The sequence below is a fragment of the Rhinopithecus roxellana genome, chromosome 20 (genome assembly GCF_007565055.1).
Source record: "Rhinopithecus roxellana isolate Shanxi Qingling chromosome 20, ASM756505v1, whole genome shotgun sequence".
In the NCBI taxonomy this organism is placed as follows: domain Eukaryota; kingdom Metazoa; phylum Chordata; class Mammalia; order Primates; family Cercopithecidae; genus Rhinopithecus; species Rhinopithecus roxellana.
In genome coordinates, this window is record NC_044568.1 from 33,280,377 (window position 1) to 33,304,243 (window position 23,867).

Sequence of the window (23,867 nt, forward strand, 5' to 3'; positions counted from 1 at the left end):
AAGCAATCTCTCAGAAACCCTCTCTCTAGTTATTATGTGAGGATATTTCCTTTTCCACCATGGGCCCCTGGTGGCTCCCAAATATCACTTTGCAGTTTCCACGAAAAGAGTGTTACCAAACTGCTTCCTGAAGACTAAGTTGTAAGTCTGTGAGAAGAACTCACTGATCAGAAAGAAGTTTCTCAAAAAGCTTCTTTCACGTTTTGAAATGATGAAATTTCCTTTATCAGCCTAGTACTCAATGCGATCCAAAGAAGCCCTTCTGAAGTTCCCCAAAGACATTGTTGATGGACTCCTCCACGAAACATACGTTTAACCCTGTGAGATGAATTCACACATCACCAAGAAGTTTCTAAGAAAGCGTCTTTATAATTTCATCTGAGTATATTTCCTTTCTCACCGTAAGCTTCATTGCACTCTGAAGAATCTAAATGCATATTTCCAGAAAACTGTGTTAACAAACTGATCACTGAAGAGAAAGGTGTATCTCTGTGAGTTGCATTCAGACAAGGCAATGCAGTTTCTCAGAAAGCTTCTTTCCAGTTTTTATCTGAGGATATTTCCTTTTTCACCATAGGCGTCAATGAGCTCCCAAATATAACTTTGCACAATCGACGACAACACTTTTAGCAAACTGTTTCAAGAGGGGAAGGGTGGAACACTGTGTGATGAAGTCACACATCAGACAACCATCTGTCAGAAAGCTTCTCTCTAGTTTTTATGTGAGGATACTTCTTTATTCACCATGGGCCCCTATGGGCTCCCAAATATCACTTTGAAGAATTCACGACAACAGTGTTAGCAAACTGTTCCAAGAAGGGAAGGGTTGAACTCTGTGTGATGAAGTCACACATGAGAAAGCAATCTCTCAGAAAGCTTCTCTCTAGTTATTCTGTGAGGATATTTCCTTTTTCAACATGGCCCGTATGGGCTCCCCAATATCACTTTGCAGTTTCCACGAAAAGAGTGTTAGCAAACTGCTTCCTGAGGTCTAAGTTGTACGTCTGTGAGATGAACTCACTCATCAGAAATAAGTTTCTCAGAAAGCTTCTTTCACGTTTTGAACTGATGAAATTTCCTTTATCACCGTAGGCCTCAATGAGATCCAAAGAATCCTTTCTCAGTTTCCTCAAAGACAGTGTTAATGGACTGCTCCACGAAACATAAGTGTAACTATGTGAGTTGAATTCACACATCTCCAAGAAGTTTCTAAGAAAGCTTCTTTGTAGTTTTCATCTGAGGATATTTCCTTTGTCACCGTAAGCTTCATTGCGCTATGAAGTATCTAATTGCAGATTTCCAGAAAACTGTGGTAACAAACTGATCACTGAAGAGAAACGTGTAACACTGTGAGTTGCATTCACACATGGCAATGCAGTTTCTCAGAGGCTTCTTTCCCCTTTTATCTGAGGATATTTCCTTTTTCACCATAGCCCTCAATGAGCTTCCAAATATCACTTTTAGAGTCCACGACAACAGTGTTAGCAAACTGTTATAAGAAGGGAAGGGTGGAACTCTGTGTGATGAAATCACACATCAGAAATCAATCTCTCAGAAAACTTCTCTCTAGTTTTTATAGGAGGATAGTTCCGTTTTCACCATGGGCCCTTAAGAGATCCCCAATATCACTTTGCAGAATCCACAACAGTGTTATCAAACTGTTCCAAGAAGGGAAGGGTGGAACTCTGTGTGATGAAGTCACATATCCGAAAGCAATCTCTCAGAAAGCTTCTCTCTAGTTTTTATGTGAGGATACTTCCTTTTTCACCATCGGCCCCTATGTGCTCCCAAATACCACTTTGCAGAATCCACGACAACAGTGTTAGCAAACTGTTCCAAGAAGGGAAGGGTGGAACTCTGTGTGATGAAGTCACACATCAGAAAGCAATCTCTCAGAAAGCTTCTCTCTAGTTATTCTGTGAGGATATTTCCTTTTTCACCATGGGCCCCTATGGGCTCCCCAATATCACTTTGCATTTTCCACGAAGAGAGTGTTAGCAAACTGCTTCCTGAGGTCTAAGTTGTACGTCTGTGAGATGTACTCACTGATCAGAAAGAAGTTTCTCAGAAAGCTTCTTTCACGTTTTGAACTGATGAAATTTCCTTTATCATCGTAGGCCTCAATGCGAACGAAAGAAGCCCTTCTCAGGTTCCTCAAAGACAGTGTTAATGGACTGCTCCATGAAACATAAGTGTAACTCTGTGAGGTAAATTCACACATCACCAAGAAGTTTCGAAGAAAGCTTCCTTCTAATTTTCATCTGAGGATCACTCCTTTGTCACCGTAGGCTTCATTGCGCTTTGAAATATCTAATAGCAGATTTCCAGAAAACTGTGTTAACAAACAGATCACTGAAGGGAAACGTGTATCTCTGTGAGTTGCTTTCACACATGGCAATGCAGTTTCTCAGAAGGCTTCTTTCCAGTTTTATTCTGAGGATATATCCTTTTACACCGTAGCCCTCAATGAGCTCCCAAATATCACTTTGCAGAGTTCACGACAACAGTGTTATCAAACTGTTCCAAGAATGTCGGGGTGGAACTGTGTTTGATGAAGTCACACATCAGAAAGCAATCTCTCAGAAAGCTTCTCTCTAGTTTGTATGTGAGGATACTTCCTTTTTCACCATGGGCCCCTATGGGATCCAAATATCATTTTGCAGAATCCGCGACAACAGTTTTAGCAAACTGTTTCAAGAAGGGAAGGGTGGAACTCGGTGCGATGAAGTCACACATCAGAAAGCAATCTCTCAGAAAGCTTCTCTCTAGTTATTCTGTGAGGATATTTCCTTTTTCACCAAGGGCCCCTATGGGCTCCCAAATATCACTTTGCAATTTCCACGAAAAGAGTGTTAGCAAACTGCTTCCTGACGTCTAAGTTGTACGTCTGTGAGATGAACTCACTGATCAGAATGAAGTTTCTCAGAATACTTGTTTCACGTTTTGAACTGATGAAATTTCCTTTTTCAACATAGGCCTCACTGCGTTCCGAAGAAGCCCTTCTCAGATTCCTTAAAGACAGTGTTAATGGACTGCTCCATGAAACATAAGTGTAACTCTGTGAGATGAATTCACACATCACCAAGAAATTTCTCAGAAAGCTTCTTTCTAGTTTTCCTCTGAGGATATTTCCTTTGTCACCATAAGCTTCATTGCGCTTTGAAGTATCTAATTGCAGATTTCCAGAAAATTGTCTTAACAAACTAATCAGTGAAGAGAAACGTGTAACTCTGTGAGTTGCATTCAGACATGGCAATGCAGTTTCTCAGAAGGCATCTTTCCAGTTTTAATCTTAGGATATTTCCTTTTTCACTATAACCCTCAGTGAGCTCCCAAATATCACATTTCAGAATCCACCACAACAGTGTTATCAAACTGTTCCAAGAAGGGTAGGTTGGAACTCTGTGTGATGAAGTAACACATCAGAAAGCAATCTCTCAGAAATCTGCTCTCTAGTTTTTATGTGAGGATACTTCCTTTTTCACCATGGGCCCCTATGGGCTCCCACATATCACATTGCAGAATCCACGACAACAGTGTTAGCAATCTGTTCCAAGAAGGGAAGGGTGGAACTCTGTGTGATGAAGTCACATATCGGAAACCATTCTCTCAGAAAGCTTCTCTCTAGTTGTTATGTGAGGATATTTCCTTTTTCACCATGGGCCCCTAAGGGCTACAAAATATCACTTTGCAGTTTCCACGAAATAGTGTTAGCAAACTGCTTCCTGAGGTCTAAGGTGCAAGTCTGTGAGATGAACTCTGATCAAAAAGAGGTTTCTCAGAAAGCTTCTTTCACGTTTTGAGCTGATGAAATTTCCTTTATCAGTGTAGGCCTCAATGCGATCCAAAGAAGCCCTTCTCAGGTTCGTCAAAGACAATGTTAATGGACTGCTCCAAGAAACATAAGTGTAACTCTGTGAGATGAATTCACATATCACCAAGAAGTTTCTAGGAAAGCCTCTTTCTAGTTTTCATCTGAGAATGTTTCCTTTGTCACCGTAAGCTTCATTGCGCTATGAAGTATCTAATTACGGATTTCCAGAAAACTGTGTTAACAAACTGATCACTGAAGAGAAACGTGTAACTCTGTGAGTTGCATTGGCACATGGCAATGCAGTTTCTCAGAAGGCTTCCTTCCAGTTTTAATCTGAGGATATATCCTTTTTCACCAGTGCACTCAAAGAGCTCCCAAATATCACTTTGCAGAATCCACGACAACAGTGTTAGCAAACTGTCACACGAAGGGAAGGTGGAACTCTGTGTGAGGAATCCCCATATCAGAAAGCAATCTCTCAGAAAGCTTCTTTCTAGTTTTTATGTGAGGTTACTTCCCTTTTCACCATAGGCCCCTATGGGCTCCCAAATATCACTTTGCAGTTTCCACGAAAAGAGTGTTAGCAAACTGCTTCCAGACATCTAAGTTGTACGTCTGTGAGATGAACTCACTGATCAGAAAGAAGTTTCTCAGAAAGCTTGTTTCACGTTTTGAACTGATGAAATTTCCTTTATCAACATAGGCCTCAACGCGTTCCAAAGAAGCCCTTCTCAGATTCCTCAAAGACAGTGTTAATGGACTGCTCCATGAAACATAAGTGTAACTGTGTGAGATGAATTCACACATCACCAAGAAGTTTCTCAGAAAGCTTCTTTCTAGTTTTCCTCTGAGGATATTTCCTTTGTCACCATAAGCTTCATTGCGCTATGAAGTATCTAATTGCAGATTTCCAGAAAATTGTCTTAACAAACTAATCAGTGAAGAGAAACGTGTAACTCTGTGAGTTGCATTCAGACATGGCAATGCAGTTTCTCAGAAGGCATCTTTCCAGTTTTAATCTTAGGATATTTCCTTTTTCACTATACCCCTCAGTGAGTTCCCAATATCACTTTTCGGAATCCACCACAACAGTGTTATCAAACTGTTCCAAGAAGGGTAGGTTGGAACTCTGTGTGATGAAGTAACACATCAGAAAGCAATCTCTCAGAAATCTGCTCTCTAGTTTGTATGTGAGGATACTTCCTTTTTCACCATGGGCCCCTATGGGCTCCAAATATCAGTTTGCAGAATCCACAACAACAGTGTTAGCAATCTGTTCCAAGAAGGGAAGGTTGGAACTCAGTGTGATGAAGTCACACATCAGAAAGCAATCTCGCACAAAGCTTCTCTCTAGTTATTCTGTGAGGAAATTTCCTTTTCAACCATGGGCCCCTAGGGCGTCCCAAATATCACTTTGCAGTTTCCACGAAAAGAGTTTTAGCAAACTGCTTCCTGAGGTCTAAGTTGTAAGTCTTTGAGATGAACTCACAGATCAGAAAGAAGTTTCTCAGAAAGTTTCTTTCACGTTTTGAACTGATGAAATTTCCTTTTTCAGCGTAATCCTCAATGCGATCCAAAGAAGCCTTTCTCAGGTTCCTCAAAGACAGTGTGAATGGACTGCTCCACGAAACATAAGTGTAACTCTGTGAGATGAATTCACACATCACCAAGAAGTTTCTAAGAAAGCTTTCTAGTTTTCATCTCAGGATATTTCCTTTGTCACCGTAAGCTTCTTTGCGCTATGAAGTATCTAATTGCAGATTTCCAGAAAACTGTGTTAACACGCTGATTACTGAAGAGAAACGTGTAACTCTGTGAGTTGCATTCAGGCATGGCAATGCAGTTTCTCAGAAGGCTTCTTTCCAGTTGTAATCTGAGTATGTTTCTTTTTTCACCATAGCCCTCAATGAGCTCCCAAATATCACGTGGCAGAATCCAAGACAACTGTGTTATCAAACTGTTCCAAGAAGGGAAGGGTGGAACTCTGTGTGATGAAGTCACACATCAGAAAGCAATCTCTCAGAAAGCTTCTCTCTAGTTTTTATGGGAGGATACTTCCTTTTTCACCATGGGCCTCTATGGGCTCCAAATATCAATTTGCAGAATCCGCGACAACAGTGTTAGCAAACTGTTCCAAGAAGGGAAGGGTGTAACTTTGTATGATGAATTCACACATCAGAAAGCAATCTCTCAGAAAGTTTCTCTCTATTTATTATGTGAGGATATTTCCTTTTTCACCATGGGCCCCTATGAGATCCCAAATATCACTTTGCAGTTTCCACGAAAAGAGTTTTAGCAAACTGCTTCCTGAAGGCGAAGTTGTAAGTCTGTGAGATGAACTCACTGATCAGAAAGAAGTGTCTCAGAAACCTTCTTTCACGTTTTGAACTAATGTACTTTCCTTTATCAGCGTAGGCCTTAATGCGATGCAAAGAAACCTTTCTCAGATTCCTCAAAGACAGTGATAATGGACTGCTCCACGAAACATAAGTGTAACTCTGTGAGATGAATTCACACATCACCAAGAAGTTTCTAAGAAAGCTTCTTTCTAGTTCTCATCTGAGGATATGTCCTTTGTCACCGTATACTTCATTGCGCTACGAAGTATCTAACTGCAGGTTTCCAGAAACTGTGTTAACAAACTGATGTGTGAAGAGAAACATGTAACTCTGTGAGCTGCATTCAGAAATAGCAATGCAGTTTCTCAGAAGGCTTCTTTCCTGTGTTAATCTGAGCATATTTCCTTTTCACCATAGCCCTCAATGAGCTCCCAAATATCACTTTGCAGAATCCACGACAACAGTGTTAGCAAATTGTTCCAAGAAGGGAAGGGTGGAACTCTGTGTGATGAAGTCACACATCAGAAAGCAATCTCTCAGAAAGGTTCTCTCTAGTTATTCTGTGAGGATACTTCCTTTTTCACCATGGTCCCCTATAGGCTCCCAATATCACTTTGCAGTTTCCACGAAAAGAGTGTTAGGAAACTTCTTCCTGAGGTGTACGTTGTAAGTCTCTGAGATGAACTCACTGATCAGAAAGAAGTTCCTCAGAAAGCATATTTCACGTTTAGAACTGACGAAATTGCCTTTATCAGCGTAGGCCTCAATGTGTTCCAAAGAAGCCCTTCTCAGGTTCCTCAAAGACAGTGATAATGGACTGCTCCACGAAACATAAGTGTAACTCTGTGAAATGAATTCACACGTCACCAAGACGTTTTTCAGAAAGCTTCTTTGTAGTTTTCATCTGAGGTTATTTCCTGTGTCACCGTAAGCTTCATTGTGCTATTAATTATCTCATTGCACATTTCCAGAAAACTGTGTTAACAAACTGGTCACTGAAGAGAAACTTGTAACTCTGTGAGTCGCATTCAGACACGGCAATGCAGTTTCTCAGAAGGCTTCTTTCCAGTTTTAATCTGAGGATATTTCCCTTTCACCATAGCCCTTAGTGAGCTCCCAAATATCACTTTGCAGAATCCACGACAACAGTGTTAGCAAACTGTTCCAGGAAGGGAAGGGTGGAACCCTGTGTGGTGAAGTCACATATCAGAAAGCAATCTCTCAGAAACCTTCTCTCTACTTCTTATGTGAGGATACTTCTTTTTTCCCCCTGGGACCCTATCGGCTCCTAAATATCACTTTGCAGAATCCAGGAAAATAGTGCGAGCCAACTGTTTCAAGAGGGGAAGGGTGGAACTCTGTGTGATGAAATCACACATCAGAAAGCAATCTCTCAGAAAGCTTCTCTCTAGTTATTATGTGAGGATATTTCCTTTTTCACCATGGTCCCTATGGGCTCCCAAATATCACTTTGCAGTTTCCATGAAAAGAGTGTTACCAAACTGCTTAATGGGGTCTAAGTTGTAAGTCTGTGAGATGAACTCACTGATCAGAAAGAGGTTTCTCAGAAAGTTTCTCTCACGTTTTGAACTGATGAAATTTCCTTTATCAGCGTATGTCTCAATGCGATCCAAGAAGCCCTTCTCAGGATCCTCAAAGACAGTGTTAATGGACTGCTCCACGAAACATAAGTGTAACTCTGTGAGATGAATTCACACATCGCCAAGAAGTTTCTAGGGAAGCTTCTTTCTAGTTTTCATCTGAGGATATTTCCTTTGTCACCGTAAGCTTCATTGTGCTATGAAGTATCTAATTGCAGATTTCCAGAAAACTGTGTTACCAAACTGATGACTGAAGAGAAACGTGTAACTCTGTGAGTTGCATTCACACATGATAATGCCGTTTCTCAGAAGGCTTCTTTCCAGTTTTAATCTGAGGATATTTCCTTTTTCACCATAACCCTCAAGGACCTCCCAAATATCACTTTGCAGAATCCACGACAACAGTGTTAGCAAACTGTTCCAAGAACGGAAGGGCAGAACTCTGTGTGATGAAGTCACACATCAGAAAGCAATGTCTCAGAAAGCTTCTCTCCAGTTTTTATGTGAGGATACTTCCTTTTTCACCCTAGGCCCCTATGGCCTCCGAAATATCACTTTTTAGAATCCACGACAATAGTGTTAGCAAACTGTTCCAAGAAGGGAAGGGTGGAACTCTGTGTGATGAAGTCACAAGTCAGAAAACAATCTCTCAGAAAGATTCTCTCTAGTTTTTATGTGAGGATACTTACTTTTTCACCTTGGGCATCTATGGGCTCCCAATTATCACTTTACAGTTTCCACGAAAAGAGTGTTAGCAAACGGCTTCCTGGGTATAAGTTGTAAACCTCTGAGATGAACACACTGATCAGAAAGAAGATTCTCAGAAAGCTTCTTTCACGTTTTGAACTGATGAAATTTCCTTTATCAGCTTAGGCCTCAATGCGATCCAAAGATGCACTTCTCAGGTCCCTCAAAGACAGTGTTAACGGACTGCACCGCAAAACGTAAGTGTAACTCTGTGAGTTGAATTCACACATCACCAAGAAGTTTCTCAGAAAGCTTCTTTCTAGTTTTCATCTGAGGATATTTCCTTTGTCACCGTAAGCTTCATTGCGCAATGAAGTATCTAATTGCAGATTTCCAGAAAACTGTGTTAACAACCTGATCACTGAAAAGAAACGTGTAACTCTGTGTGTTGCATTTATACATGGGAAGGCAGTATCTCAGAAGGCTTCTTTCCAGTTTTAATCTGAGTATATATCCTTTTTCACCATAGCCCTCAATGAGCTCCCAAATATCACTTTGCAGAATCCACGACAACAGTGTTATCAAACTGTTCGAGAAGGGAAGGGTGGAACTCTGTGCGATGAAGTCACACATCAGAAAGCAATCTTGCAGAAAGCTTCTCTCTAGTTATGATGTGAGGATACTTCCTTTTACACCATGGGCCCCTATGGGCTCCCGAATATAACTTCGCAGTTTCCACGAAAAGAGTATTAGCAAACTGCTTCCTGAGGTCTGAGTTGTAAGTCTGTGAGATGAACTCACGGATCAAAAAGAAGATTCTCAGAAAGCTTCTTTCACGTTTTGAACTGATGAAATTTCCTTTATCAGCTTAGGCCTCTATGAGATCCAAAGAAGCACTTCTCAGGTCCCTCAAAGACAGTGTTAACGGACTGCACCGCAAAACGTAAGTGTAACTCTGTGAGTTGAATTCACACATCACCAAGAAGTTTCCAAGAAAGCTTCTTTCTAGTTTTCATCTGAGGATATTTCCTTTGTCACCGTAAGCTTCATTGCGCAATGAAGTATCTAATTGCAGATTTCCAGAAAACTGTGTTAACAACCTGATCACTGAAAAGAAACGTGTAACTCTGTGAGTTGCATTCACACATGGCAAGGCAGTATCACAGAAGGCTTCTTTCCAGTTTTAATCTGAGAATATATCCTTTTTCACCATAGCCCTCAATGAGCTCCCAAATATCACTTTGCAGAATCCACGACAACAGTGTTATCAAACTGTTCGAGAAGGGAAGGGTGGAACTCTGTGCGATGAAGTCACACATCAGAAAGCAATCTTGCAGAAAGCTTCTCTCTAGTTATGATGTGAGGATACTTCCTTTTACACCATGGGCCCCTATGGGCTCCCGAATATAACTTCGCAGTTTCCACGAAAAGAGTATTAGCAAACTGCTTCCTGAGGTCTGAGTTGTAAGTCTGTGAGATGAACTCACGGATCAGAAAGAAGTTTCTCAGAAAGCTTCTTTCACGTTTTGAACTGATGAAATTTCCTTTATCAGCGTAGGCGTCAATGAAATCCAAAGAAGCCCTTCTCAGGTTCCTCAAAGACAGTGTTAATGGACTGCTCCACGAAACATGAGTGTAACTCTGTGAGATGAATTCACACATCACCAAGAAGTTTCGAAGAAAGCTTCCTTCTCGTTTTCATCTGAGGATATTTCCTTTGTCACCATAAGCTTCATTGCGCTATCAAGTATCTAATTGTAGTTTTCCAGAAAACTGTGTTAACAAACTGATCACTGAAGAGAAATGTGTAACTCTGTGTGTTGCATTCACACATGGCAATGCAGTTTCACATAAGGCTTCTTTCCGTTTTTCATCTGAGGGTATTTCCTTTTTCAGCACAGCCCTCAATGAGTTCCCAAATATCCCTTTGCAGAATCCACGACAACAGTGTTAGGAAAGTGTTCCAAGAAGGGAAGGGTGGAACTCTGTGTGATGAAGTCACATATCAGAAAGCAATCTTTCAGAAAGCTTCTCTCTAGTTATTATGTGAGGATACTTCTTTTCTCACCATGGGCCCCTATGGGCTCCCAAATATCACTTCTCAGACTCCACGACAACAGTGTTAGCAAACTGTTCCAAAAAGGGAAAAGTGGAACTCTGTGTGATAAAGTCACACATCAGAAAGCAATCTCTCAGAAACCCTCTCTCTAGTTATTATGTGAGGATATTTCCTTTTTCACCATGGGCCCCTGGTGGCTCCCAAATATCACTTTGCATTTTCCACGAAAAGAGTGTTACCAAACTGCTTCCTGATGACTAAGTTGTAAGTCTGTGAGAAGAACTCACTGATCAGAAAGAAGTTTCTCAAAAAGCTTCTTTCACGTTTTGAAATGATGAAATTTCCTTTATCAGCCTAGTACTCAATGCGATCCAAAGAAGCCCTTCTGAAGATCCCCAAACACAGTGTTAATGGACTCCTCCACGAAACATACGTGTAACCCTGTGAGATGAATTCACACATCACCAAGAAGTTTCTAAGAAAGCTTCTTTATACTTTTCATCTGAGTATATTTCCTTTCTCACCGTAAGCTTCATTGCACTCTGAAGAATCTAAATGCATATTTCCAGAAAACTGTGTTAACAAACTGATCACTGAAGAGAAAGGTGTATCTCTGTGAGTTGCAATCAGACAAGGCAATGCAGTTTCTCAGAAAGCTTCTTTCCAGTTTTTATCTGAGGATATTTCCTTTTTCACCATAGGCCTCAATCAGCTCCCAAATATAACTTTGCACAATCGACGACAACAGGTTTAGCAAACTGTTTCAAGAGGGGAAGGGTGGAACACTGTGTGATGAAGTCACACATCAGAAAACCATCTGTCAGAAAGCTTCTCTCTAGTTTTTATGTGAGGATACTTCTTTTTTCACCATGGGCCCCTATGGGCTCCCAAATATCACTTTGCAGAATTCACGACAACAGTGTTAGCAAACTGTTCCAAGAAGGGAAGGGTGGAACTCTGTGTGATGAAGTCACACATGAGAAGGTAATCTCTCAGAAAGTTTCTCTCTAGTTATTCTCTGAGGATATTTCCTTTTTCACCATGGGCCCCTATGTGCTCCCAAATACCACTTTGCAGAATCCACGACAACAGTGTTAGCAAACTGTTCCAAGAACGGAAAGGTGGAATTCTGTGTGATGAAGTCACACATCACAAAGCAATCTCTCAGAAAGCTTCTCTCTCCTTATTATGTGAGGATATTTCCTTTTTCACCATGAGCCCCTATGGGCTCCCAAATATCAATTTGCACTTTCCACGAAAAGAGTGTTAGCAAATTGCTTCCTGAGGTCTAATTTGTAAGCCTGTGAGAGGAACTCACTGATCAGAAAGAAGTTTCTCAGAAAGCTTCTTTCACGTTTTGACGTGATGAAATTTCCTTTATCAGCGTAGGCCTCATTGCGATCCATAGAAGCCCTTCTCAGGTTCCTGAAAGATAGTGTTAATGGACTGCTCCACGAAACATAAGTGTAATTCTGTAAGATGAATTCACACATCACCAAGAAGTTTCTGGAATACTATGCAGCCATAAAAAAGGATGAGTTTGCGTGCTTTGTAGGGACATGGATGCAGCTGGAAACCATCATTCTTAGCAAACTATCACAAGAACAGAAAACCAAACACCGCATGTTCTCACTCATGGTTGGGAACTGAACAATGAGATCACTTGGACTCGGGAAGGGGAACATCACGCACTGGGGCCTATCATGGGGAGGGGGGAGGAGGTAGGAGGGAGGGATTGCATTGGGGAGTTATACATGATATAAATGATGAATTGATGGGTGCTGACGAGTTGATGGGTGCAGCACACCAACATGACATAAGTATACATATGTAACAAACCTGCACGTTATGCATATGTACCCTAGAACTTAAAGTATAATAAAAAAAATATATATTAAAAAAAAGGAAGTTTCTAAGAAAGCTTCTTTCTAGTTTCACCTGAGGATATTTCCTTTGTCACCGTAAGCTTCATTGCACCATGAAGTATCTAATTGCCGATTTCCAGAAACAGTGTTAACAAACTGATCACTGAAGAGAAACGTGTAACTCTGTGAGTTGCATTCACACATGGCAATGCAGTTTCTCAGAATTCTTCTTTCCAGTTTTAATCTGAGGATGTATCCTTTTTCACCATAGCCCTCAATGAGCTCCCAAATATCACTTTGCAGAATCCACCACAATAGTGTTAGCAAACTGTTACGAAAAGGGAAGGGTGGAACTATGTGTGATGAAGTCACACAGTGGAATGCAAGCTCTCAGAAAGGTTCACTCTAGTTTTTATGTGAAGAAACTTCCTTTTTCACCCTGGGCCCCTATGGGCTCCCAAATATCACTTTGCAGAATCCACGACAACAGTGTTAGCAAACTGTTCCAAGAAGGGAACGGTGGAACGCTGTGTGATGAATTCACATATAGGAAAGCAACCTCTCAGAAAGGTTCTCTCTAGTTATTATGTGAGGATACTTCTTTTTCACCATGGGCCCCTATGGGCTCCGAAATATCACTTTGCAGAATCCCTGACAACAGTGTTAGCAAACTGTTCCAAGAAGGGAAGGGTGGAAATCTCTGTGATGAAGTCACATATCCGAAAGCAAATTCTAAGAAAGCTACTCTCTAGTTATTAGGTGAGGATACTTCCTTTTTCACCATGGGCACCTATGGGCTGTCAAATATCACTTTGCAGAATCCACGACATCAGTGTTAGCAAACTGCTCTAACAAGGGAAGGGTGGAACTCTGTGTGATGAAGTCACACATCAGAAAGCAATCTCTCAGAAGGCTTCTCTCTAGTTATTAGGTGAGGATTCTTCCTTTTTCACCATGGGCCCCTATGGGCTCCCAAATATCACTTTGCAGTTTCCACGAAAAGAGTGTGAGCAAACTGCTTCCTGAGGTCTAAGTTGTAAGTCTGTGACATGAACTCATTGATCAGAAAGAAGTTTCTCAGAAAGCTTCTTTCACGTTTTGAACTGATGAAATTTCCTGTATCAGCGAAGGCCTCAATGCGATCCAAAGAAGCCCTTCTCAGGTTCCTCAAAGACAGTGTCAATGGACTGCTCCACGAAAGATAAGTGTAACACTGTGAGGTGAATTCAAACATCACCAAGAAATTTCTAATAAAGCTTCTTTCTAGTTGTCACCTGAGGATATTTCCTTTGTAACTGTAAGCTTCATTGAGCTGTGAAGTATCTAATTGCAGATTTCCAGAAAACTGTGTTAGCAAACTGATCACTGAAGAGAAACGTGTAACTCTGAGAGGTGCATTCACACATGGCAAAGCAGTTTATCAGAAGGCTTCTTTCCAGTTTTAATCTGAGGATATTTCCCTTTTCACCATAGCCCTCAATGAGCTCCCAAATATCACTTTACAGAATCCACGACAACAGTGTTAGCAAACTCTTCCAACAAGGGAAGGGTGGAACTCTGTGTGATGAAGGCACACATCGGAAAGCAATCTCTCAGAAAGCTTCTCCTTAGTTTTTCTGTGTGGATACTTCGTTTTTCACCACGGGCCCCTATGGGCTCTCAAATATCACTTTGCAGAATCCACGAAAACAGTGTTATCAAACTGTTCCAAGAAGGGAAGGGTGGAACTCTGTGTGATGAAGTCACATATCAGAAAGCAATCTCTCAGAAAGTTTCTCTCTAATTCTTATGTGAGGATACTTGCTTTTTCACGATGGGCCCCTATGGGTTCCCAAATACCACTTTGCAGTTTCCATGAAAAGAGTGTTAGCAAACTGTTTCCTGAGGTCTAAGTTGTAAGTCTGTGAGAAAAACTCACTGATCAGAAAGATATTTCTCAGAAAGCTTCTTTCACGTTTTGAACTGATGAAATTTCCTTTATCAGCGTCCGCCTCAGTGCGATCCAAAGAAGCCCTTCACAGGTTCCTCAAAGACACTGTTAATTGACTGCTCCACGAAACATAAGTGTAACTCTGTGAGATGAATTCCCACATCACCAAGAAGTTTCTAAGAAACCTTCTTTCTAGTTTTCATCTGAGGATGTTTCATTTGTCACGGTAAGCTTCATTCCTCTACGAAGAATCTCATTGCAGATTTCCAGAAAACTGTGTTAACAAACTGATCACTGAAGAGAAACGTGCAACTCCGTGAGTTGCATTCACACATGGCAATGTAGTTTCTCAGAAGGCTTCTTTCCACTTTTAATCTGAGGATATTTCCTTTTTCACCATAGGCCTCAATTAGCTCCCAAATATCACTTTGCAGAATCCACGACAACAGTGTTAGCAAACTGTTCCAAGAAGGGAAGGGTGGAACTCTGTGTGATGAAGTCACACATCAGAAAGCAATCTCTCAGAAAGCTTCTCTCTAGTATTTATGTGAGTATACTTCCTTTTTCACCATGGGTCCCTATGGGATACCAAATATCACTTTGCAGTTTCCACGAAAAGAGTGTTAGCAAACTCACACAATAACTCGAGAGAATCTTTCTGAGAAACTGTATTGTCATGTGTGAATGCATCTCACAGGGTTACAGGTTTCCCTTCAGTGATCAGTTTGTTCACACATTTTTCTGGAAATCTGCAATTAGATGCTTCATAGCGCAATGAAGCTTACGGTGACAAAGGAAATATCCTCAGATGAAAAGTAGGAATAAGCTTTCTTAAAAACTTCCTGCTGATGTGTGAATTCATCTCACAGAGTTACACTTATGTATCGTGGAGCAGTCCATTAACACTGTTTTGAGGAACCTGAGATGGGCTTCTTTGGATCGCGTTGAGCCTAGGCTGATAAAGGAAATTTCTTCAGTTCAAAACGTGAAAAAAGCTTTCTGAGAAACTTCTTTCTGGTCAGTGAGTTTATCCCATAGACTTACACCTTTGTCCTCGGGAAGCAGTTTCCTAAAACTTTTCGTGCAAACTGCAAAGTGATGTTTGGGAGCCCATAGGCCCCATGGTGAAAAAGGAAATATCCTCTCATAATAACTAGAGAGAAGCTCTCTGAGAGATTGCTTTCTGATGTGTGACTTCATCACACAGAGTTCCACCCTACCCTTCTTGGAACAGTTTGCTAACACTGTTGTCGTGGATGCTGCAAAGTGATATTTGGGAGCCCTTAGGGGCCCATGGTGAAAAAGGAAGTATCCTCACATAAAAACTAGAGAGAAGCTTTCTGACAGATTGCTTTGTGATATGTGACTTCATCCCAAAGAGTTCCACCCTTCCCTTGTTGGAACAGTTTGCTAACACTGTTGTCATGCCTTCTGCAAAGTGGTATTTGGGAGCACATTGAGGACTATTGTGAAAAAGGAAATATCCTCTGATTAAAAATGGAAAGAAGCCTTCTTTGAAACTGGATTGCCATGTGGGAATGCAACTCACAGAGTTACACGTTTCTCTTCAGTGATCAGTTGGTTAACACAGTTTTCTGGAAAACTGCAATTGCATACTTCATTGCGCAATGAAGCTTATGGTGTCAAATGAAATATCCTCAGATGAAAACTAGAAAGAAGCTTTCTTAGAAACTTCTTGGTGATGTGTGAATTCATCTCACATTTACACTTATGTTTCGTGGAGCAGTCCATTAACACTGTCTTTGAGGAACCTGTGAAGGGCTTCTTTGGATCGCATTGATGCGTACGCTGATAAAGGATATTTCATCACTTCAAAACGTGAAAGAAGCTTTCTGAGGAACTTCTTTCTGCTCAGTGAGTTCATCTCACAGACTTACAACTTGGATCTCACGAAGCAGTTTGCTGACATTTTTCATGGAAACTGCAAAGTGATATTTGGGAACCCCTAGGGGCCCATTGTGAAAAAGGAGATATCCTCAAATAATAACCAAAGAGAAGCTTTCTGAGAGATTGCTTTTTGATATGTGACTTCATCACACAGAGTTCCACCCTTCCCATCCTGTAACAGTTTGCTAACACTGTTGTCGTGGATTCTGCAAAGTGATATATGGGAGCTCCTTGAGGGCTATGGTGAAAAAGGAAACATCCTCAGACTAAAACTGTAAAGAAGCCTTCTGAGAAACTGCATTGCCATGTGTGAATGCAACTCACAGAGTTACACGTTTCTCTTCAGTGATCAGTTTGTTAACACAGTTTTCTCTAAATCTGCAATTAGATACTTCATAGAGCAATGAAGCTTAGCTTGACAAAGGAAATATGCTCAGATGAAAACTAGAAAGAAGCTTTCTGAGAAAGTTCTTGGTGATGTGTGAATTCATCTCACAGAGTTACACTTACGTTTCGTGGAGCAGTCCATTAACACTGTCTTTGAGGAACCTGAGAAGGGCTTCTGTGGATCGCATTGAGGCCGACGCTGATAAAGCAATTTCATCAGTTCAAAACGTGAAAGAAGCTTTCTAAGAAAAGTCTTTCTGATCAGTGAGTTCATCTCACAGACTTACAACTTAGACCTCAGGAATCAGATTGCTAACACTCTTTTCTTGGAAACTTGTAAGTGATATTTGGGAGCCCATAGGGGGCCATGATGAAAAAGGAAATATCCAAATATAATAGTTAGAGAGAAGCTTTCTGAGACATTGCTTTCTGATGTGTGACTTCATCACACAGAGTTCCACCCTTCCCTTCTTGGAAAAGTTTTCTAACACTGTTGTCGTGGATTCTGCAAACTAATATTTAGGAGCCCACAGGGGCCCATGGTGAAAAGGAAGTATTCTCACACAATAACTAGAGAGAAGCTTTCGGAAAGATTGCTTTCTGATGGGTGACTTCTTCACACGGAGTTCCACCCTTCTCTTCTTGGAACAGTTTGCTAACACTGTTGTCGTGGATCCTGCAAAGTGATATTTGTCAGTTCCTTGAGGGCTATGGTGAAAAAGGACACATCCTCAGATTAAAACTGGAAAGAAGAATTCTGAGAAACTGCATTGCCATGCGTGAATGCAACTGACAGAGTTAAACGTTTCTTTTCAGTAATCAGTTTGTTAACACAGTTTTCTGGAAATCTGGAATAAGATACTTCATAGCGCTATGAAGCTTATATTGACAATGGAAATATACTCAGATGAAAACTGGCAAGAAGCTTTCTTAGAAACTTCTTGTTGACATGTGAATTCATCTCTCAGATTTACCCTTACGTTTCATTGAGCAGTCCATTAACACCGTGTTTGAGGAACCTGAGAAAGGCTTCCTTGGATCGCATTGAGGCCTACGCTGATAAAGGAAATTTCATCAGTTCAAAACGTGAAAGAAGCTTTCTCAGAAACTTCTTTCAGATCAGTGAGTTCATCTCACAGACTTACAAATTAGACCTCAGGAATCAGTTTGCTAACACTCTTTTCGTAGAAACTGCAAAGTGATATTTGGAAAGCCGTAGCGGCCCCTGGTGAAAAAGGAAATATCCTCACATAATAACTAGAGAGAAGCTTTCTGAGAGACTGCTTTCTGATGTGTGACTTCATCACACAGTGTTCCACGCTTTTCTTCTTGGAACAGTTTGCTAACACTGTTGTAGTGGATTCTGCAAAGTGATATTTGGGAGCCCATACGGGCCCATAGTGAAAAAGGAAGTATCCTCACATAAAAACTAGAGAGGAGCTTTCTGAGAGATTGCTTTCGGATATGTGACTTCATCACACAGAGTTCCACCCTTCCCTTCTTGGAACAGTTTTCTAACAATGTTCTCGTGGATACTGCAATGTGATATTTGGGAGCTCATTGAGGGCTAAGGTGAAAAAGGAAGTATCCTTAGATTAAAACTGTAAAAAAGCCTTCTGATAAACTGCATTGCCATGTGTGAATGCAACTCACAGATTTACACGTTTCTATTCAGAGATCAGTTTGTTAACACAGTTTTCTGGAAATCTGCAATTAGATCATTCATAGCGCAGTGAAGCTTATGGTGACAAAGGAAATATCCTCAGATGAAAACTAGAACGAAGCTTTCTTAGAAACTTCTTGGTGATGTGTGAATTCATCTCACAAAGTTACATTTATGTTTCGTGGAGCAGTCCATTAACACTGTCTTTGAGGAAACTGAGAAGGGCTTTTTGGATCGCATTGAGGCCTATGCTGATAAAGGAAATTTCATCAGTTCAAAACGTGAAAGAAGCTTTCTGAGAAACTTCTATCTGATCAGGGAGTTCATCTCACAGACTTAAAACTTAGACCTCAGGAAGCAGTTTCTGACACTCTTTATGTGGAAGTTGCAAAGTGATATTTGGGAGAACATAGGGACCCATGGTGAAAAATGAAGTATCCTCACATAACAACCTGAGAGAAGCTTTCTGAGAGATTGCTTTCTGATGTGTGACTTCATCACACAGAATTCCACCCTCCCCTTCTTGGAACGGTTTGCTAATACTGTTGTTGAGGATTCTGCAATATGACCTTTGGGAGCCCATAGCGGCCCATGGTGAAAAAGGAAGTATCCTCACATAAAAACTAGAGAGAAACATTCTGAGAGATTGCTTTCTGATGCGTGACTTCATCACACAGAGTTCCACCCTTCCCTTCTTGGAACAGTTTGCTGACACTCTTGTCGTGGATTCTGCAAACTGATATTTTGAGCTCATTGAGGGCTCTGGTGAAAAAGGAAATATGCTCAGATTAAAACTGGAAAGAAGCCTTCTGAGAAACTGCATTGCCATGTGTGAATGCAACTCACAGAGTTATACGTTTCTCTTCAGTAATCAGTTTGTTAACACAGTTTTCTGGAAATCTGCCATTAGATACTTCATAGCGCAATGAAGCTTACGGTGACAAAGGAAATATATTCAGAGGAAAACTAGAACGAAGCTTTCATAGAAACTTCTTGGTGATATGTGAATTCATCTCACAGATTTACACTTATATTTCGTGGCGCAGTCCATTAACACTGTCTTTGAGGAACCTGAGAAGGGCTTCTTTGGATCGCATTGAGGCCGACGCTGATAAAGGAAATTTCATCAGTTCAAAACGTGAAAGAAGCTTTCTGGGAAAGTTCTTTCTAATCAGTGAGTTCATCTCACAGACTTACCACTTAGAACTAAGGAAGCAATTTGCTAACACTCTTTTCGTGGAAATTGCAAGGTGATATTTGGGAGCCCTTAGGGGCCCATGGTGAAAAAGGAAATATCCTCCCATAAAAACTAGAGAGAAGTTTTCTGAGAGATTGCTTTGTAATGTGTGACTTCATCGCAGAGAGTTCCACCGTTTCCTTCTTGGAACACTTTGCTAACACTGTTTTCGTGGATTCTGCAAAGTGATATATGGGAGCCCTTTGAGGGCTATGGTGAAAAAGGAAATACCCTCAGATTAAAACTGGAAAGAAGCCTTCTGAAAAACTGCATTGCCATGTGTGAATGCAACTCACAGAGTTACACGTTTCTCTTCAGTGATCAGTTTGTTAACACCGTTTTCTGGAAATCTGCAATTAGATACGTCATAGCGCAAGGAAGCTTACGGTGACAAAGGACTTATCCTCCGATGAAAACTAGAGAGAAGCGTTATTAGAAACTTCTTGGTGATGTGTGAATTCATCTCAGAGAGTTACACTTATGTTTCGTGGGGCAGTCCATTAACACTGTCTTTGAGGAACCTTGGAAGGGCTTCTTTGGATCACTTTGAGGCCTACGCTGATAACGGAAATTTCAGCAGTGCAAAACGTGAAAGAAGCTTTCTGAGAAACTTCTTTCTGCTCAGTGAGTTCATCTCACAGACTTGCAACTTAGACCTCAGGAAGCAGTTTGCTAACACTCTTTTCGTGGAATCTACAAAGTGATATTTGGGAGCCCATAGGGGCCCATGCTGAAAAAGGAAATATCCTCACATAATAACTAGAGAGAAGCTTTCTGAGAGATTGCTTTCTGATGTGTGACTTCATCACACAGAGTTCCACCCTTCCCTTCTTGGAACAGTTTGCTAGCACTGTTGTCGTTGTTTCTGCAAAGTGATATTTGGGAGCCCATAAGGACCCAAGGTGGAAAAGGAAGTATCCTCAGATAAAAACTGGAAAGAAGCCTTCTTAGAAACTGCATTGCCATGTGTGAATGCAACTCACAGAATTACACGTTTCTCTTCAGTGATCAGTTTCTTAAAACAGTTTTCTGGAAACCTGCAATTAGATACTTCATAGCACAATGAAGCTTACGATGACAAAGGAAATATCCTCAGATGAAAACTAGAAAGAAGCTTTCATAGAAATTTCTTGGTGATGTGTGAATTCATCTCACAGAGTTAAAGTTATGTTTCCTGCAGCAGTCCGTTAACACTGTCTTTGACGAACCTGAGAAGGGATTCTTTGGATCGCATTGAGGCCTACACTGACAAAAGAAATTTCATCAGTTCAAAACGTGAAAGAAGCTTTCTGAGAAACTTCTTTCTGATCAGTGAGTTCATCTCACAGACCTACAACTTAGACCTCGGTAAGCAGTTTGCTAACACGCTTTTCGTGGAAAATGAAAAGTGATATTTGGGAGCCCATAGGGGCCCATAGTGAGAAAGGAAGTATTGTCAAATAAAAATTAGAGAGAAGGTTTCGGATAGATTGCTTTCTGAATTGTGACTTCATCACACAGAGTTCCACCCTTCTTTCTTGGAACAGTTTGCTAACACTGTTGTCCTTTATTCTGCAAAGTGATATTTGAGAGCTCATTGAGGGCTATGATGAAAAGGGAAGTATCCGCACATAATAACTAGACAGAAGCTTTCTGAGAGATTGCTTACTGATATGTGACTTCATCACAGAGAATTCCACCCTTCCTTTCTTGGAACAGTTTGCTAACACTGTTGTCGTGGATTCTGCAAAGTGATATTTGGGAGCCATTATGGGACCATGGTGAAAAAGGAAGTATCCTCACATAAAAACTAGGGAGAAGGTTTCTGAGACATTGCTTTCGGATATGTGACTTCATCACACAGAGTTCCACCCTTCCCTTCTTGGAACAGTTTGCTAAAACTCTTGTCGTGGATTCTGCAAAGTGATATTTGGGAGCTCTTTGAGGGCTATTGTGAGAAAGGAAATGTCCTCAGATTAAAACTGGAAAGAAGCCTTCTGAGAAACTGCATTGCCATGTGTGAATGCAATTCACAGATTTACACGTTTCTTTTCAGAGATCAGTTTGTTAACACAGTTTTCTGGAAATCTGCAATTAGATCCTTCATAGCGCAATGAAGCTTACGGTGACAAAGGAAATATCCTCAGATGAAAACTACAACGAAGCTTTCTTAGAAACTTCTTGGTGATGTGTGAAATCATCTCACAGAGTTACATTTATGTTTCGTGGAGGAGTACATTAACACTGTCTTTGAGGAACCTGAAAAGGGCTTTTTGGATCCCACTTAGGCCTATGCTGATACAGGAAATTTCATCAGTTCAAAACGTGAAAGAAGCTTTCTGAGAAACTTCTTTCTGCTCAGTGAGTTCATCCCACAGACTTGCAACTTAGACCTCAGGAAGCAGTTTGCTAACACTGTTTTCGTGGAAACTGCAAAGTGATATTAGGGAGCCTATACGGCCCATGGTGAAAATCGAAAGATCCTCACATAATAACTAGAGAAAAGCTTTTTGAGATATTGCTTTCTGGCGTGTGACTTCATCACACAGAGTTTCACCCTTCCCTTCTTGGAACAGTTTGCTAACACTGTTGTCGTGGATTCTGCAAAGTGATATTTGGGAGCCATAGGGGCCCACGTGAAAAAGGAAGTATCCTCACATAAAAACTAGAAGGAAGGTTTCTGAGAGATTGCTTTCTGATATGTGACTTCATCACATAGTTCCACCCTTCCCTTCTTGTAACAGTTTGCTAACACTGTTGTCGTGGATTCTGTAAGGTGATATTTGGGAGAACTTAGGGGACCATGGTGAAAAAGGAAGTATCCTCACATGAAAAGTAGAGAGTAGGTTTCTGAGAGATTGCTTTCTGGTATGTGACTTCATCACACAGAGTTCCACCCTTCCCTTCTTGGAATAGTTTGATAACACTGTTGTCGTGGTTTCTGCAAAGTGATATTTGGGAGCTCATTGAGGGCTATGGTGAAAAAGGAAATATCCTCACGTAATCACTAGAGAGAAGCTTCCTGAGACATTACTTTCTTACGTGTGTCTTCATCACAGAGAGTTCCACACTTCCCTTCTTGTAACAGTTTGCTAACACTGTTGTCGTGGATTCTGCAAAGTCATATTTGGGAGCTCATTGAGGGCTATGGTGAAAAAGGAAATATCCTCAGAATAAAACTGGAAAGAAGCCTTCTGAGAAACTGCATTGTCATGTGTGAATGCAACTCACAGAGTTACACGTTTCTATTCAGTGATCAGTTTGTTAACACACTTTTCTTGAAATCTACAATTAGATACTTCATAGCGCAATGATGCTTTCGGTGACAAAGGAAATATCCTCAGATGAAAACTAGAAAGAAGCTTTCGTTGAAACTGCTTGGTAATGCGTGAATTCATCTCTCAGAGTTACACTTACAAATCTTGGAGCAGTCCATTAACACTGTCTTTGAGGAACCTGAGAAGGGTTTCTTTGGATCGCTTTGAGGTCTACGCTGATAAAGGAAATTTCATCAGTCCAAAACGTGAAAGAAGCTTTTTGAGAAACTACTTTCTGAACAGTGAGTTCATTAAAGACACTTAAAACTTAGACCTCAGGAAACAGTGTGCGAACACTATTTTCGTGGAAACTGCAAAGTGATATTTGGGAGCTAATAGGGGGCAATGATGAAAAAGGAAATATATTACATAATAACTAGAGAGAAGCCTTCTGATAGATTGCTTTCTGATGTGTGACTTCATCACACAGAGTTCCACCCTTCCCTTCTTGGAACAGTTGCTAACACTGTTGTCTTGTATTCTGCAAATTGATATTTGGGAGCCAATAGGGTCCCATGGTGAAAACGGAAGTATCCTCACAGAATAACTAGAGAGAAGCTTTCTGAGAGATTGCTTTCCGATGTGTGACTTCATCACAAAGAGTTCCACACTTCCCTTCTTGGAACAGTTTGCTAACGCTGTTTTCGTGGATTCTGCAAAGTGATATTTGGGAGCCCATAGGGTCCCATGGTGAAAACGGAAGTATCCTCAGATAATAATTAGAGAGAAGCTTTCTGAGAGATTGCTTTCTGATGTGTGACTTCATCACACAGATTTCATCACTTCCCTTCTTGGTACAGTTTGCTAACACTGTTGTCTTGGATTCTGCAACGTGATATTTGGGAGACCATAGTGGCCCATGGTGAAAAAGGAAGTATCCTCACATAATAACTAGAGAGAAGCTTTCTGAGAAAATGCTTTCTTATATGTGACTTCATCACACAGAATTCCACCCTTCCCTTTTTGGAACAGTTTGCTAACACTGTTGCCGTGGATTCTGCAAAGTGATATTTGGGAGCTCATTGTGGCCTATGGTGAAAAAGGAAATATCCTCACATTAAAACTGGAAAGAAGAATTCTG